We start from the raw sequence: 13,790 nt of genomic DNA on the forward strand, positions 1-13,790 counted from the left end.
ATCTAAACCAAACAAATCTCATTATGGCTTGACATACTAAATGTCCACTAAATGTTTCATTCTCATAACTATGCTTTCTCATAGTTAATTTAAACATAATTAATCAATTAATCCAATTCTCTGGATCCATATAAAATACTATACCAAACCATAAAGTAACAACCTAGACTGTCTGCAACATGTTAGGCCTAAAATGGGTTGTCTACAGCAATTTTTATAAGGGTGACTGCAATTTACAATGGATTTTTCTGCATGCATACATTACTACTAAAATTGTACTGTAAAACGGTACCGCATGCACTTTTTTGTTTAGCATCTTATTACATGAGACAACCTGTGATTTGTTGAATCATCATTTCAGAGATACTTCTTTTCCTAAATAATTAAACAGAAAGATTATAAACAGGCAAAAAAGCAGTGAAAGTGACCCCACCATTTGCATTCTTGCCTGTTCCCACTGACCAACTTCTCACCACAAAAAGTGCCCTTCACACAAGTTGCAGCTCTTTTTTGAATCACAAATAACCAAATTTGTTATATATATTTGCATACTTGTAATACTGCATTATGATTGGTCCGCCAATGCTGCCTATTGATTGGTCCATACTGACTACTTGAATACTGTTTTATAATTGGTCTGCCTGATGGTGGGAAGTTTAAGGAGCTGTCATTGGCCGCGAGCCTCGAGCAGCCACTATAAAAGAGGCTGCCATGGCTCCGGTTTTGTTGAAGTTACTGAGAGCAAATAAAGAGCTGAAATCACACTGGTCTCGAGTCAGTCTGTTTCCCGCGACAGAACACTGGCGACGAGGGTGGGATTCTGAGACAAGGAGATCAGTTGAGCACGTGGCAATGAGAGCTGAGCAACCGACAAAATGGCTGGCAACAACTCGCCACCTGCATCGTTCAACCCAGCGGAAGAGGACTGGGAATCGTACATCGATAGATTCCTCATGTTCCTCGAGAGCAACAAGCTACAGGGGATAACCAACCAAAGGAAGAGAGCTGTGTTGCTGACGCACTGTGGGCCCACAGTCTTCAAAATGGCCAAGGCATTGGCCAAACCCCAGGACATTAAACAGATGGCATGGCCAGATTTGAACCGGCTACTGAGAGCCCATTATGCGCCGACTGTCTCCAGCCTTACCCGGAGACACGAATTCTACAAACGAGACCAACGAGAAGGTGAGAGCATCGGGGATTTCGTGGCGGCTCTAAGGGACATTGGAGGGGCGTGCGAGTTTCTCAACATGGACGAAGCCATGAGAGACCGCGTGGCCCTCGGACTGAGAGACCTTACCCTACAGAGCCGACTGCTGACCCAACCCAATATCACCATGACCGAGGCCATCGCTGAAGCAACCGCTGCTGAAGCAGCGAAAAAATCAGCAGCCACTATGCGGCTAATGAATACAACAACCCAAGAAAGTCCAGGTGAACTGAGCCAAGCCTGAGACAAGAAACCAGAGGGCACGCAGAAGCCCACCACCACCACAACCACCCACCATGAGGACATCGATTCCTCGCCCGACACCGACGACGAGGAAGAAGATATACATAGACTCCAGTCGGAACGGAATCGGCGAGAGAAGAGGGAAAGGAAATCAGAGTTCCATTGTGCCGGGTGCGGAGGAAACCACCCACGTTCCGAGTGCCGTTTCCTCGACGCCGTTTGCAGACACTGCGAGAGACGGGGGCACATCGCTAGAGTCTGCTGGAACAGAAAGAGCTACAGCCCTAAAAGACGAGGCAGCACCCCCCCCCCAGAACAAGAGAGAGACAGACCGGGAGTCATTGGAGCCGAGAAAACAGAAGCAAGCGGTTCAATGAGAAGGAGGAAACACACCAAACAATCATCATTGGCCATTCGAGCGCAACCGATGCAAGAAAGGTATGCATCAAAGTCAACATAGAGGGACAGCCATGCGAGATGGAGGTGGATTCCAGTTCATATCTGTCCATGGTATCATGGAATACCATAAAGAACTTGATACCAGACATACAAAGAAAAGAACTGGAAAAGCAAAACCTGACCCTGAAAGACTACCAGGGAAACAGGATCCCTGTAGTTGGACTCAGACATTTCAAAGTCAAGTTTAAAAGACATACTGAAATCCTCCCATTAACGATCGTCAACCAGGATCGCCCTAGCCTGCTTGGACTCAAATGGTTCACACCCCTGGGAATCGGAGTGACCAGAATCAACAGCGTCACCGAGATGGACTGGGAAGGGAGCCTGATGAAGGAGTTCCAGGACGTATTCGACGGGAAGCTAGGCAAGTACCGAGGGACCCCTATATCATTTAATTTGAACCCTAACGTAGCCCCAATCCGGCTACGTGCCAGGCGAGTCCCCTTCGCATTAAAACCGAAAATCGATGAGCAATTGGATAAACTCATCGCACAAGGGGTATTGGAACCCCTTGATGGGAAACTCCAATTGTGACTCCCATTAAGCCAGATGGGTCCCTGCACATCTGCGGAGATTATAAGGCCACCCTCAACCACACGCTACAACAAAGCGCATACCCAGTTCCGGTAGTCCAGCACCTTTTACATTCATTGGGGGAGGAAAAGTTTTCGCGAAGCTCAACCTTGCGCAAGTGTACCAGCAATTGCCAGTCGACCCCGAGACAGGAGAGGCACAGACAATTGTGACGCACAGGGGGGCATTCAAATGCAAAAGACTGCAATTTGGCGTCAACGTGGCCCCAGGCATTTTCCAAAGCTTGATGGAGCACCTTCTGCAAGGACTCAAGGGGGTGGTCCCATATTTTGATGACGTATTGGTATCCGCCAGGGACAAAAAGCAACTGGAAGACCGGCTGAGGGAAGTCTTGCGACGATTTAGAGAAGCGGGACTCAAAGTCAAAAGAGAGAAATGCCAGCTAGCCACCAATCAGGTTGAGTTCCTGGGATACCTCATAGATCAAGAAAGGATCCACCCCACCGGAAAAAAAAATAAGGGCTATCAAAGAAGCATCCAAACCCAAAAACAAAGCAGACTTGCAGGCATTTTTGGGACTCATTAACTTTTACAATGTCTTTTTGCCACAGAAGGCAACGATAGTGGAACCATTGCACAGATTACTGGATAAGAAAGCTACCTGGACCTGGGGCCGACGAGAGGAAGCCGCATTCCAGGGAGTCAAAGACTTATTGACATCCGAATCTGTGCTAATTCAATACAGCGACACCCTGCCACTAACGGTCACCTGCGATGCATCACCATTCGGCGTCGGCGCCATCCTCAGCCACACTTTACCCAATGGGAGAGAAGCGCCGATCGCCTTCTACTCCAAAACATTGTCAAAAGCAGAAAGAAACTACAGCCAACTGGACAGAGAAGCCCTAGCCGCAATAACGGGGGTCAAACGATTCCATGAATACCTCTACAGTAGGACATTCTCATTAATTACAGACCACAAGCCACTCTTGGGAATACTCGCGGGGAACAGGGCCAACCCCAACATCCTGTCACCACGGATGACATGGTGGTCAGAGTTCCTCGCAGCATACAGCTACAAGTTAATCCACTGGCCAGGAAAGGACATATCTCATGCTGACGCCCTGAGCCGTTCACCCCTACCTGAATTGGAAGACGACCCGGCACCAATGACGTCCACTCTACAAATTGAGACATTACCGAACCTTCCCATAACCGCATCTGACATGGCGAAAGAAACCGCAAAAGACACACAGCTGGCGCAGATTCTAAACTGGGTAGGTAGAGGTTGGCCGGAAACCAATAATGACGAAACTTTTAAGCCCTTCCGTAACTGACAAACTGAACTCTCGATTTTGAAGGGATGTGTACTGTGGGGGGATAGGGTTATCATTCCAGAAATACTACGGGAAAAAGTACTGTATATGTTGCATGAAGGACACCCAGGTATCGTAAAAATGAAATCCCTGGCCAGGAGTTACGTATGGTGGCCAGGGATGGACAAGGATATTGGGACATGGGTGGGAACATGCAACCAATGCCAAAAGTCCAGACCTACCCCCCCTCCTGCACCTGTCCTCGACTGGGAAACACCGAGGGGCTCCTGGTCGAGGATCCACATAGATTTTGCAGGACCCACAAAAGGACATACATTTTTAATAATAGTAGACGCTTACTCCAATTGGCTGGAGGTAAGCGTCATGCACTCCACGATGACAGAAGCCGTCATCAAACAGCTAAGAAAATTATTCGCAACGCATGGGTTACCGGATCTATTGATCTCAGACAACGGGCCGCAGTTCACCGCGTTGTCATTTGAAAAATTCCTCGCCGAACAGGGCATACGGCATGCCCTAACAGAGCCCGGTCGGCCGGCTACAAACGGATGGGCAGAACGCATGGTTTGGTATACCAAAGAGGCATTAGATAAACTAGAACCGGGTGACATCCAAGACAAAATCTATAAAATGCTAACCATACAACATATAACACCGAGCACCACGACTAATAAGAGCCCAGCAGAACTTTTGATGAGCAGGAAACTACGGTCGCACCTGGATAGATTACACCCCACATACAACCCTGAAAAGCCAACAGACTCCTCCAGTAAGCACCACACATTTACAACAGGGGATCTGGTATACGCAAAAACCCTTACGGGGGACCCACTTTGGATACCGGCTAGAATAACCCAAATAACGGGACCCCGGTCATACAGACTAGAAACGGAGGATGGAAGAAACTGGAGGAGACACATAGACCAACTGAGGTCTAGAACAATAGAAAGAAACACCGACAACCCTAGAACCGAAGGAGAAGAACATACACACACACAAGCACCACTTCAAACAGACAATAATAACCAAGCCAGAAAGGGGGGAGATCCTTCAAATGCAAATAAAAGGGAAGGGGGAGGCCCTCCACTAACACGACAAAAAACAAAACAAAACATAACAACAAATCACCAACCAACACCACCAGTAGGCCCGCCAAGAAATCAAAACTACTTACCTGCAGACGACTTTGGAAGAAGGGAGTTGGCAGCGGAAAACCAACACGAAGCCACTCCTGGAGGAAGCAGCCGAGCCGACTCAACCAGCCCGGGTAGACCGGGTGGGAGCGGCATGGCTGGCTCACCCTTCCAGGAGGTTCCACGGAGAAAGACGGGAGAGACAGCAACCCCATCCAAACCAGCCGAAGATGACACCGCAACTGAATTGCGCAGGTCAAGTAGGAACCATAAAAGCCCCACCTACTTACGTGACTACGTAACGTAGGTTGGACTAAACCAAGTGGGGAGGGGTGTTATATATATTTGCATACTTGTAATACTGCATTATGATTGGTCCGCCAATGCTGCCTATTGATTGGTACATACTGACTACTTGAATACTGTTTTATAATTGGTCCGCCTGACGGCGGGAAGTTTAAGGAGCCGTCATTGGCCGCGAGCCTCGAGTAGCCGCTATAAAAGAGGCTGCTGCGGCTCCGGTTTTGTTGAAGTTACTGAGAGCAAATAAAGAGCTGAAATCACACTGGTCTCGAGTCAGTCTGTTTCCCGCGACAGAACAAAATTAACCCAACCTCAATAGGGGGGAAAAAATGAATAATTGGATGGGGTTTTCTTATTCCCATTTGTCACATTCTACAGAACTATATACCCCTTTTCCTGAAAACTTCAACCTTCTATCTTTTTAGTTTCAATTTTCTAGTTTTGTTTTACCTTTTCTTCTTCTCTTCTTTTTCTTCTTGGCTGAACTATGTGACTCATTTTTTCTGAATTTTTGCTCAATCTGAGGATAGCTGGAATAATTTCTCCTTCATGAAAGGTCTGAGGCAAGCAAAAAAAAAAAAAAGCCTTTCTCTTCCTAATTGTTTCAGCTCCATTTTCCTTTTTCTCAGCTGGGCTGCCTATCTTTTAATTCTTGGGCTTTGGCTCTGATTATTTAGCCAGATCCCTGTTTGCAAAGTCCCCAGGCAGCCATTTTGTCTTTCTTGCTAGTTCCTGACTGCCCAATGCTGCCATTGATTGGGAATGCTGGGAGTGAGCTGAAAAGAGAGAAGAAGGGAGTAGTGCTTATGTTATAATCTGCTCTGGAAGTCTGTCCTTCCATGCAGTTCTACAGCTGGCTTTCCTGATGTTGCAACACCTTCAAGCAACTACATAACACACAGCAGTAGGCCCTGAAATAGACCTCACTGTCATGAAAAACCAGACCCTTATCTTCCAAGTGCATGTCAAATGCAGCCAGAGCACCTATGCAAAGGCCCCTCTCTGATGTTATTGGTGTAATTTGCATAATGACTGGAAAACAGCTAAAAGTGGCAAAATTATTGAAGTTAGTTGAATCCAGAATGTAAAATATTGAAACACAATTCAGGCAAGTTGCAATATTGCAACCTGCAATATTTAATTTGGGGCTTTTGGTCATTTTTTTCTTGACAATCTTGAAAGTTATGCTGTACACTGTTATTGCCAGTTCATTGATGTAAACAAGCACATATTAGCTTCCAACAGTGGTTAGTCATTGGTGTATACATTAAACAGCATAGGAGTTTACACAGTGCCCTAAAGAAGGGTTTTCCATCAATAGTATTGCTTCTGAAAGTTGACATAAAATCTGTAATATCTATGATAATAGGCATCCTATAATTTTTGTGAATTTAAAATCCTTCATAAGGTGAAGGACTTTCTTCAACAGGGCTGCCTATCTGATTGTATCATAAGCCATGGTAAAATCTATGAACATCATTCCTGTGATTTTCTTCAGTTCAAAACCATCCTCTATGTATTAGGTTGAGAATTTGAGCTGCAAAGTTTTTGCCAGCTCTGAGGCCAACTTGTGTGGTATAAGCAGGAACTCTACTATTGCAGATAATCAGTTCAGGATTAAAAATTCAAATACCTTATATATAATATCTGATAAATTATATGGGCCATTGCTTTTTAATCCTCTGATGGCTTGTCTGGTTTAAGTATGATTATCACTCCATATCTTGGGTATCTGAACAATATTCCTCCATATCTTGGGTATCTGAACAATATGTGAACATCTGTTTTAAAGGCTGAGAAAACATTTTTTGTTTTGTTTTAGGTCAAAAATCTTTAATCTGTTCAACCTGAAACTCATCAATACCAACTGCTTTGTCATTCTTATACTTGTCTATTGCCTCTTCCAACTCTCCTATAGTAAAGAGCATTGTCAGTTTGCTTGTCTTCCATTCTTTGTTCTTGACTATCCTTTGTTTATATTTTTGTAGTGTGAAATCTGGTTTTCACAATTTATGGTAAGCCAGCAGCAGTAATCTCAGTTAGAATAAGCTGATGTTGGGTTTTGAATTGGCATTCCTATCGACTTTAAGCATTAATGCTCTATATTCTCACTTAGGAAAATACCATTAGGGGTATAGCCTCTCCTCCATCAACTACTCTTAAAGGACACTGGTAGTTTGGTGTCATGGATAAGTGATAGTTGGTCGGATTCCATCCATTCTACTATGGCCTCTCTGCTTTCATTGTTATCTTCATAGCCGCACAGATTATTATGGCAGTTGAAGTCACCTATTATAAACTTAGCTGGTTTGTTACAGAAGTGTGGTGGTTCAGCAAATGAAAATTTTATATATGGTGGTTTATAAACAGATGCCACTGTGCAATCACTAAGCTCAACTATTAATATTTCTATATTATTTTCTTCCATCACTGCCATAGACAAGATATGGAGATTGATTCTAGCAAAATCTGTGCTTCCATATTGCTGGTGACATTTTCAATTATTAATTGCATTCCAGGAACTTTAGCGCATTGCTGGTTTTCCTCCCTATGAGTTTCTTGTAAACACAAGAGGTCGCATTGATGTTTCTTACAAAATTATTGGAGCAGGATTTCTTTGACCAAGGATATTCTTTTCATGTTAACTGTGATCAGTGTCAATTTGGGCCCTGAGAAGGAAGGGCCATTTTTTGTGGTTGCTTTTCTTCACAGTCACAGTTATCTCTGACGGAAGAGGGTTCTGAGTTGAAAGGATTTGCCAGTAATAACATTATTAACCAGGGGACACTCAATTTCCAAAAGTAATGCAATCTTCAGGGAGGCCCCTTTCATGACCACCATCGGTGGGGATAAGGAACCACTAAAAATATCCTATCACTGAACAATGTGTTTATGTGAAGGGTATAACTGTCTTGCCTTCATGTACACCTCCCTATTGCTGTAGAGAACATGTAAAGTACGTCTTTATGAGAGAGCATATAATAGGGTAGGATGAACATGTTGTAACTTTAACGTACCAGAGAGGAAAGCTCCTATTACTGAACAGGCTTAAGCTTTTATTTTAATATAAATAACAGATGTACTTCCAATAGTTTCTGAGTCTGCAGCACAGGAAGACAGGAGTTAAAAACTATTTCTTGGCAGGATCCCTTGCCTTCTATGCCTGCTATTTGCCATGAACAATACTTCCTCTTGTTTGAATCTAAAAAGAACATATGTTACAACCCCATGATCCCTTATTATTGCTGTAGAGAAAATGCTGTTTGTGAATCAATCCTGAGCTCTATTTCCAACCCTGCTTCCATGTCTACCCTTTTTTAGATTTGCTCTTCCTTCTCAGCTGTCCTTTTTAGCCAGCCAAGTTTATCATAACACAACCTGAAGTGGGAAGAGCTGAACATCAGTCCAGGAGATATTTTGATTTTGCAGCCTCTCAGGGGGATGGTCAGGTTTCTTAAGCAGGTGCTGTGTAGCAAGTACACTGGGATATGTGCAAACTCCAAAGCTCTTGGGGAGGTGGAGTGGAGATAGATGGGATGGCCAGCTGCTGAAATTGCTGAGTTTGTGTAAAGTTTCCAGATTTGCTCTCCTGCTTTTCTTATATACTTCACTGCCGAATGTTGATCCAAACATAGGAAGAGAATCCATTTCTGCAGCCTTGAAGGATTACTTATCATTCTGATAAAATAGGTTCCCTGTCTTCTTTAATCTGTTGCCCTCCAAATATTTTCCCTTTATCCAAACTATAAACTGTCCAATATATCCGGGCCACCTAGAAGTGTCTCCTTTAAACCAGGGAAAAGGCAAATCCTGTGTTTTTAAATATAAATTAAAAACAAAAGAAATTGGAGTGTGTATGTAATGACAGCATGCTCTGCAACACAGGAATGTATACGAAAGAATTGAGAATAGTATTTCCCCTTTCTTTTACCTCATTTCTTTATTTTCTTTTGCTTCATTCTTACATGTTTTCTATACTTTGCATAATGTTAGTTTTCATGAAGGAAAGGAGAGTCTACTGGAGCTGGGTGGCTAATTAATTAAATATGTAAATAATAAAAGGAAAAGTGTAAAAGAACTGTTTTAGGATTTGACTATTTATCTGTTTCCTTGTTAGTTGGTTTGTTTTTCACATTTCTTCCTCAAAGAGGCATTCCAGTTGTTGTACAATAAAATGTTAAATAGAAATCAATACATATATATAGAGATCTATAAACATATATATTATAAGCAAGACTACTACTGACTATAGATTAAAGTGCATAGAGTGATTAGAAGGGAAGATTATATGGTACAACAATCAGAATAATGATTACAATTATGGTGTATAATATTATGTATATTCAAAAGAGACTATATTGTATAACTGTGAAAACAATAGTTACAATCAGGGTGTATAATAGTATGTATTTCCAAAAGATACTTGATATAGATAGTACACTGTCACTGCAGAAATGGAAATGTGATGTATGTTAAAGGAAAATGAATAATAAAAATGTTTTTTTTTTTAAATTAAAATTTTAGAATTAAGATTTTGGAAAGAGACAAGAATAAACCGCATTGAAAAGGCAAAGGGAAGGGCACCACCCAGTCCTGCAGCCACATGTTTTTTCGGGCTCCCCATATGAGGCTGCAGAATTATGTCTTAACTCCTTTTTGGAAGGCGAGGGGCTGCCTCACCTCCAAGGAAAGAATATTCTGTATCATAGCAGCAATAAGAGAAAAAAACTCTCTTCCTACACCCTGCACGACAGAGTTCTTTAACTGACAGGGTCCACAACATACCTTCCCTGCCTGACTGGGTGGGACAGGCTGATATAATGGAATGAAGCCAGTCCAATAGGTAACCTTTCCCCATGCCATGCAGAGCTTTATAGGTTGCAACCAGAATTGGACCCGGAAACAAACAGGCACCAACGTAATTCGCTGAGCAATGATGTTACACATCTGCCATCCTTTGGATACCCAATATAACTCATGTGGCTATAGTCTGTACCCCATGAAGCTTCCAAATATTTTTCAATGTAGAGTGCACTGCAGCAATCCAAATGGGAGATGACCATGAGTGACCAAGTAGAGAGCCTCCCTATACAAGAAAGGACTGGCACACCGCACAGAGTTGAGTTAGCCACGGTTTCCACATGAGCCTGGATGAGGAAAAAAATAGATTTCATCCGGTTTTCCAGGATAATCCTGATAAAATGGAGTGGCTGTGGTTCCTCTGTGTCCATGAGTTAGGGTTATCATCTTTGGTCTTGAATGTGGTGGTACTAGTTCAGACAGATGCAATGTGTAATCTATGGTTCTCTTGGAATCATGGCTCCTGAGGAAATGGACTGTAAATGCCATCAACTGCACATTAGATCCATGTCTCTCCTGGTTGATTAAGCCCACTCGCCCAAAGATGTTAACCCTAACTTCTGGACATAGAGGAGCCACAGCCACTCCATTTTACCAGGATTGTCCTGATAAACCAGATGAAATCTACTTTTCCTCATCCAGGCTCCCAGGCATTATGAAAGAACATCCACAGTATCATTCATTTCATCCAGGATGGAGATATATAATTGGCTATCCTCAGCGTATTGGTGATACCTCATCCCGTGGTGATGGATGATCTCACCCAGAAGTTTCATGTAGATTTGAAAAAGGAGGAGAGGGAGAACCAAAGCTCCATGGCACCCCATAAAGCAGTGGCAGTGAGTTTGGAACCAGTCTTGGAGGAAGGAAGTGAACCAGCATGAAATTGTGCCACTCGCCCCTAACTGGCCCAAAAGGATACCATGGTCAATAGTATTGAAGTGGATGAACCCCTTCTATACTGCTCCCACCAGTGATCGTTCATGAGCGAACCAATGCCATTTGGATCCCATATCCAGGCCTAAAACTTAACTAAAAAGGATCCAGGTAATCCGTTTCCCCCAAGATCCTCTGGAATTGCACCACCACCTTCTCAACCATCTTTCTTAAATTGGGGACATGTGAGTTTAGATAAAAATTGTCCATAATGGTAGGGTCCAGTAATGGTTTCTTGAGTAGGGGGTACACCTGTACCTCTTTAAAAAGAGACAGTAATATCCCCTCCAACAAGGATGAATTCACCAATGCTTGGACTCACCTATATGACACCTCTCGAGTGGGCTTAACCAACCAGGAGGTACATGGATCTAATGTGCAGGTAGTGGCATTTACAGTCCACTTCCCCTTTCTTTTCCTCCAAAAGAATCAAACATTACCCAGATATGAACGAAGGCAAATTTATGCATCCCAGGATAGTGTGGCAGGATCCATTCTGGGTCGGTCACCAGGACCAGAGGTTTTGTCTTCCGAGCTTTTGGACTCATGCTGGAGCCCATCTTCACAGAACTTCTCTGGACTGTTCTATGTGTGGTATTTATATGGTGGCTGCTGTGTGTAGCTTATAGGTGTAGATTGGGGTACTGATGGCTGGCAAAAAAAATACTACACACAACAGCCACCATAAATGCCACACACAGAACAGTCCCTGAGGATGGGCTCCAACAAAATCTCAGAAGACAAAACCTATGGTCCTAGAGACTGACCCAGAATGGATCCTGCATTTCCTACGTGACTGGGTAAGCTCTCTCCTCCTCAGGCATCTCTACAGAATTTGCACCATACTTGGTATCTAACTGGGAACAGATCTGAATGATTCTATCCCTCAGATGCTTGGAAAATTCCTCCTTGTGGTCCTGTAGGTAGGCCTCCGAGTTTCCCTTCCCAAGGAGAGTCTAGGATCACCCTAAGCATTCTGCAATAAGAGCACTTCGTGGCCTTACCTTGCATTTGGTCAAGTTTGTTCTTCATTTTCCTTCAGTGCTCTCTGCTCCCTTAACTCCATAAACCATGTGAATCACTCCTTGATTAGCTTTTAGATATTGGGATTTCAGAGCAAGAAAGCTATTATCTGTATCCCAAATTTGCTAATTGAAAAAAAAAGGCAGTTCAGGATATACAAGCTCATAATTTCTTTTGATAAATCTGCTGTTCAGAATGCTCAATTATCAGTATAACCAAAACAGCACATTCAGTCTTTATTAGATGTGCGACCACATTCAAAATCCGCTGTTCCAGAAATAAATACCAATTTCAAAAGAACATGTAGAAGAGAATTCAAATAACGCAAAAATGTTATGATATTGATAGGTAACCTCACTGGTGCTCTGTGAAGTATACTTACCATTCCAAGATGAAAAGCAAGGATATAATTCAGTAGCACAGGCTTTGCTTGTCATGCCACACTCCAGGCATTCATCCATTTATAACTTTTCTATCTCTAGTCTTTCCAGAGCATCATTCATCCCAGTTGAAGGGTCAAGTCCCAGATTTTTTTCATCTGTCAGAAGTTACTTTATTCAAGTTACTTCTGAGAAAGGGGAAAAAATACTGGGTTTTTGTATGATTTTGTATGAAAAGAGAAAGGTCAAGCAAAAATAATAAAATATTTAAGCTATTATTTAAAGAACAGCCATTATCTTTCAATAAACGCAAGCGAATTAGAATACTTCTAAATGATATAAAAATGAAAGTAAATTGCTTTTGTTTGGAGAGGGCCCTCATAATTTGAAGCATTGGCCTGTAATTTATTTGAATGAGCTGCAGGTCAGATGATGTTATGCCTTTGAATAAAACCTGTTAGATGGAAAGCTACAGTCAGCTTCCTTTTGATTTATTGCCCTTATAAGCAGCTCTGTGGCTACAATCCTTTATAAGGTGTCAGATTTGTGTCACCACAGCATAATAATGTGATGTATCATGACTTTCCCCCCGCCCTCGCTAAATCGGCTGTAGGTATGACCAGTGTAACACATCCGGGCTGTGGGCCGTGAGTTTGACAGCCCTGTTTCATAGGTAAACCCAACATTGCAGGTAGCCAAAAATCCCCAATGCCCACTATCATCAAGAAGGACTGATAAGAAAATAGAATGTGGTTTTCAGAGCTAAATGGTTTTGGAGAAAGAAGATTCAGAATTGAATATGTGTATCCTAAAACTGCCTGCAGTCCTGTGGAATTAAAAGAAAAACATTCTACCAGTGTAATTATTAAAGCAAAAGCCAATTGCCTGGCAAATTAGGGGAAGGGGTGGCAGAGAAGGTTGTATGGAGAGTAGGACCTTCCTCTCTCTGCCTCATTCACTGTTAGCCCTCTGAGGCCGTCCCCACAACAAGCACACTCAGGAGTACTTAACTCTACCTTCATCAGAGTTGGCATTCAGCAGGTTCTGACCAGTTCTGGAGAACCGGTAGTGGAAATTTTGAGTAGTTCAGAAAACTGGCAAATACCACCTCTGACTGGAGATTTTACAATATCCTTCCCACGCCACGTCCACAGAACCGGTAGTAAAAATATTTGATTCCCACCACTGACCTTTATTGTAAGGCTACATTAAGAGAAAGTGGCAAGACTGAAAGTATTTCTCTCCCCCCCCCCTTTCCTTTTACTCCCTGTAAAACTAGGGAGAATCCCTTCTGAAACATTTCTCACAACATCCCTCTTTCTGTGGGATAAGACATTCTTTACACCCTGGTTAGCCTATCTCCCAAGGTCCT

The sequence above is a fragment of the Notechis scutatus genome, chromosome Z (assembly GCF_049901735.1).
Source record: "Notechis scutatus isolate UNSWTSFEM ecotype Mainland chromosome Z, rNotScu1.2, whole genome shotgun sequence".
In the NCBI taxonomy this organism is placed as follows: domain Eukaryota; kingdom Metazoa; phylum Chordata; class Lepidosauria; order Squamata; family Elapidae; genus Notechis; species Notechis scutatus.